Below are 6,000 nucleotides of genomic sequence, written 5' to 3'. Positions count from 1 at the left end.
CGTTTTTGATACAGACTGGAAAAAACTCATGAATTTCATCAAGCTGGTTTCTGCTTTTGAAATATGTTGTTGAGGACATGATTCTGTACAACATCCGTCAAATTCAGTGTAATCCTGCCACAAATTCAGAAGATATAGCCATTCGTTCAAAAACTGCTTATCTCACGAAGTTGAAGCGTTTTTGATACATAGTGGAAATAACTAATGGATTTTATCAAACTGGTTTTTGCTGTTGAAATATGTTGTTGAGGACATGATTCTGGACAATATATATCAAATTCTGTGTAATCCAGCCACAAGTTCAAAAGATATACCCATTCGTTCAAAAAGTGCTTATCTCACCCAGTTGAAGTATTTTTGATACAGAGTGGAAATAACTCATGAATTTCATCAAGCTGGTTTCTGCTGTTGAAATATGTTGTATAGGACATGATTCTGCAATTTCTACGTCAAATTCAGTGTAATCCAGCCACAAATTCAAAAGATATAGCCATTCGTTTAAAAGTGCTTATCTCACGGAGTTGAAGCGTTTTTGATACAGAGTGGAAATAACTAATGAATTTTATCAAGCTGGTTTCTACTGTTGAAATATGTTGTTAAGGACATGATTCTGCACATTATAAGACAAAGTCAGTTTAATCGGGCCAATGGTTCAAAAGATATAGCCATTCGTTCAAAATGGGCTTATCTGTCCGAGTTCAAGCGTTTTTCATACAGAGTGGAAATAACAAATGAATTTCATCAAGCTCGTTCCTGCTGTTGTAATATGTTGTTTAGGACATGAATCTGCAAAACATATGTCAAATTCAGTGTAATCCTGCCACAAATTCAGAAGATATAGCCATTCGTTTAAAAAGTGCTAGTCTCACGGAATTGAAGCGTTTTTGATACAGAGTGGAACTAACTCATGAATTTCATCAAGCTGGTTTCTGCTGTTGAAATATGTTGTTTAGGACATGAATCTGCAAAATATATGTCAAATTCAGTGTAATCCAGCCAAAAGTTCAAAAGATATAGCCATTCTTTAAAAATGTGCTTATCTCTCCGAGTTGAAGCATTTTTTATACAGAGTGGAAATAACTCACGAATTTCATCAAGCTGGTTTCTGCTGTTGAAATATGTTGTTTAGGACATGATTCATCACAATATATGTCAAATTCAGTGTGATCCAGGCACAAATTCAAAAGATATAGCCATTCGTTCAAAAAGTGCTTTTCTCTCCGAGTTGACGCGTCTTTGATACAGAGTGGAACTAACTCATGAATTTCATCAAGCTGGTTTCTGCTGTTGAAATATGTTGTTTAGGACATGATTCTGCACAATATATGTCAAATTCAATGTAATCCATCAACATGTTCAAAAGATACAGACGTTTGTTCAAAACATGCTCATCTTACCGAGTTGAAGCGTTTTTGATACAGAGTGGAAATAACTCATGAATTTCATCAAGCTGGTTTCTGCTGTTGAAATATGTCGTTTAGGACATGAATCTGCAAAATATATGTAAAATTCAGTGTAATCCAGCCAAAAGCTCAAAAGATATAGCCATTTGTTCAAAACGTGCTTATCTCTCCAAGTTGAAACATTTTTGATACAGAGTGGAAATAACTAATGAATTTCATAAAGCTGGTTTCGACTGTTGAAATATGTTGTTTAGGACATGATTCTGCACAATATATGTCAAATTTAATGTAGTCCATCAACATGTTCAAAAGATACAGCCGTTTGTTCAAAACATGCTCATCTTACCGAGTTAAAGCGTTTTTGATACAGAGTGGAAAAAACTCATGAATTTCATCAAGCTGGTTTCTGCTGTTGAAATATGTTGTTTAGGACATGATTCTGCACAATATATGTCAAAGTCAGTGTAATCCAGCCACAAGCTCAAAAGATATAACCATTCATTCAAAACGTGCTTATCTCTCCGAGTTGAAGCGTTTTTTATACAGAATGGGACTAACTAATGAATTTCATCAAGCTGGTTTCTGCTTTTGAAATATGTTGTTGAGGAAGTGATTCTGTACAACATACGTCACATTCAGTGTAATCCTGCCACAAATTTAGAAGATATAGCCATTCGTTCAAAATGTGCTTATCTCACGGAGTTGACGCGTCTTTGATACAGAGTGGAAATTACTAATGAATTTTATCAAACTGGTTTCTGCTGTTGAAATATGTGGTTGAGGACATGATTCTGGACAATATACGTCAAATTCTGTGTAATCCAGCCACAAGTTCAAAAGATATAGCCATTTGTTCAAAACGTTCTTATCTCTCCGAGTTGAAGCATTTTTGATACAGAGTGGAACTAACTCATGAATTTCATCAAGCTGGTTTCTGCTGTTGAAATATGTTGTTTAGGACATGATTCAGCACAATATACGTCAAAGTCAGTGTAATCAGGCCAATGGTTCAAAAGATATAGCCATTCGTTCAAAATGGGCTTATCTGTCCGAGTTCAAGCGTTTTTGATACAGACTGGAAATAACTAATGAATTTCATCAAGCTGGTTCCTGCTGTTGAAATATGTTGTTTAGGACATGAATCTGCAAAATATATGTCAAATTCAGTGTAATCCAGCCACAGTCTCAAAAGATATAGCCATTCGTTCAAAAAGTGCTCATCTCACCGAGTTGAAGCGTTTTTTATACAGCGTGGAACTAACTCCTGAATTTCATCAAGCTGGTTTCTGCTGTTGAAATATGTTGTTTAGGACATGATTCTGCACAATATACGTCAAATTCAATGTAATCCATCAACATGTTCAAAAGATACAGCCGTTTGTTCAAAATATGCTCATCTTACCGAGTTGAAGCGTTTTTGATACAGAGTGGAAATAACTCATGAATTTCATCAAGCTGGGTTCTGCTGTTGAAATATGTTGTTTAGGACATGAATATGCACAATATATGTCAAATTCAGTGTAATCCAGCCACAAGCTCAAAAGATATAACCATTTATTCAAAACGTGCTTATCTCTCCGAGTTGAACCGTTTTTGATACAGAATGGGACTAACTAATGAATTTCATCAAGCTGGTTTCTGCTTTTGAAATATGTTGTTAAGGACATGATTCTGTACAACATACGTCAAATTCAGTGTAATCATGCCACAAATTCAGAAGATATAGCCATTCGTTCAAAAAAGTGCTTATCTCACGAAGTTGAAGCGTTTATGATACAGAGTGGAAATAACTAATGAATTTAATCAAACTGGTTTCTGCTGTTGAAATATGTTGTTGAGGACATGATTCTGGACAATATACGTCAAATTCTGTGTAATCCAGCCACAAGTTCAAAGATATAGCCATTCTTTCAAAGGTGCTTATCTCTCCGAGTTGAAACAGTTTTGATACAGAGTGGAAATAACTCATGAATTTCATCAAGCTTGTTTCTACTGTTGAAATATGTTGTTAAGGACATGATTCTGCACAATATAAGTCAAAGTCAGTGTAATCAGGCCAATGGTTCAAAAGATATAGCCATTCTTTCAAAATGGGCTTATCTGTCCGAGTTCAAGCGTTTTTGATACAGAGTGGAAATAAAAAATGAATTTCATCAAGCTCTTTCCTGATGTTGAAATATGTTGTTTAGGACATTAATCTACAAAATATATGTCAAATTCAGTGTAATCCAGCCATAAATTCGAAAGGATATAGCCATTCTTTTAAAAGTGCTTATCTCACAGAGTTGAAGCGTTTTTGATACAGAGTGGAAATAACTCATGAATTTCATCAACCTGGTTTCTGCTGTTGAAATATGTTTTATAGGACATGAATCTGAAATTTATACGTCAAATTCAGTGTAATCCAGCCACAAATTCAAAAGATATAGCAATTCGTTTAAAAGTGCTTAACTCTCCGAGTTGAAGCGTTTTTGATACAGACTGGAAAAAACTCATGAATTTCATCAAGCTGGTTTCTGCTTTTGAAATATGTTGTTGAGGACATGATTCTGTACAACATACGTCAAATTCAGTGTAATCCTGCCACAAATTCAGAAGATATAGCCATTTGTTCAAAAACTGCTTATCTCACGAAGTTGAAGCGTTTTTGATACAGAGTGGAAATAACTAATGAATTTTATCAAACTGGTTTCTGCTGTTGAAATATGTTGTTGAGGACATGATTCTGGAAAATATATGTCAAATTCTTTGTAATCCAGCCACAAGTTCAAAAGATATAGCCATTCGTTCAAAAAGTGCTTATCTCACCCAGTTGAAGTATTTTTGATAGAGAGTGGAAATAACTCATGAATTTCATCAAGCTGGTTTCTGCTGTTGAAATATGTTGTATAGGACATGATTCTGCAATTTCTACGTCAAATTCGGTGTAATCCAGCCACAAATTCAAAAGATATAGCCATTCGTTTAAAAGTGCTTATCTCACGGAGTTGAAGCGTTTTTGAAACAGAGTGGAAATAACTAATGAATTTTATCAAGCTGGTTTCTGATGTTGAAATATGTTGTTGAGGACATGATTCTAGACAATGCATGTCAAATTCAGTGTAATCCAGCCACAAATTCAAAAGATATAGCCATTCGTTCATAAAGTGCTTTTCTCTCCGAGTTGAAGCGTTTTTTATACAGAGTGGAAATTACTCATGAATTTCATCACGCTGGTTTCTGCTGTTGAAATATGTTGTTTAGGACATGATTCTTCACAATATATGTCAAATTCAGTGTAATCCATTCACAAGTTCAAAAGATATAGCCATTCTTTCAAAAGTGCTTATCTCTCCGAGTTGAAGCAGTTTTGATACAGAGTGGAAATAACTCATGAATTTCATCAAGCTGGTTTCTACTGTTGAAATATGTTGTTAAGGACATGATTCTGCACAATATATGTCAAAGTCAGTGTAATAAGGCCAATGGTTCAAAAGATATAGCCATTCGTTCAAAATGGGCTTATCTGTCCGAGTTCAAGCGTTTTTGATACAGAGTGGAAATAACAAATGAATTTCATCAAGCTGGTTCCTGCTGTTGAAATATGTTGTTTCGGACATGAATATGCAAAATACATGTCAAATTCAGTGTAATCCAGCCACAAGCTCAAAAGATATAGCCATTCGTTAAAAAATTGCTAATCTCACCGAGTTGAAGCGTTTTTGATACAGCGTGGAACTAACTCATGAATTTCATCAAGCTGGTTTCTGCTGTTTAAATATGTTGTTTAGGACATGATTCTGCCCAATATATGTCAAATTCAATGTAATCCATCAACATGTTCAAAAGATACAGCCGTTTGTTCAAAACATGCTCATCTTACCGAGTTGAAGCATTTTTTTATACAGAGTGGAAATAACTCATGAATTTCATCAAGCTGGTTTCTGCTGTTGAAATATGTTGTTTAGGACATGAATCTGCAAAATATATGTCAAATTTAGTGTAATCCAGCCACAAGTTCAAAAGATATAGCCATTCTTTAAAAATGTGCTTATCTCTCCGAGTTGAAGCATTTTTTATACAGAGTGGAAATAACTCGTGAATTTCATCCTGCTGGTTTCTGCTGTTGAAATATGTTGTTTAGGACATGATTCTTCACAATATATGTCAAATTCAGTGTGATCCAGCCACAAACTCAAAAGATTTAGCCATTCGTTCAAAAAGTGCTTATCTCTCCGAGTTGAAGCAGTTTTGATACAGAGTGGAAATAACTCATGAATTTCATCAAGCTTGTTTCTACTGTTGAAATATGTTGTTAAGGACATGATTCTACACAATATAAGTCAAAGTCAGTGTAATCAGGCCAATGGTTCAAAAGATATAGCCATTCTTTAAAAAAGTGCTTATCTCACGGAGTCGAAGCGTTTTTGATACAGAGTGGAAAGAACTAATCAATTCCATAATGCTGGTTTCTGCTGTTGAAATATGTCGTTTAGGACATTATTCTGCACAATATATGTCAAATTCAGTGTAATCCAGCCACAAGTTCAAAAGATATTGCCGTTCGTTCAAAAAGTGCTTCACTCTCCGAGTTGAAGCATTTTTGATACAAAGTGGA

The sequence above is a fragment of the Fistularia commersonii genome, chromosome 19 (genome assembly GCF_037954325.1).
Source record: "Fistularia commersonii isolate RoL2024-O1a breed Wild chromosome 19, RoL_Fcom_v1.0, whole genome shotgun sequence".
Lineage (NCBI taxonomy): Eukaryota > Metazoa > Chordata > Actinopteri > Syngnathiformes > Fistulariidae > Fistularia > Fistularia commersonii.
This window is presented reverse-complemented; position numbering follows the sequence as displayed.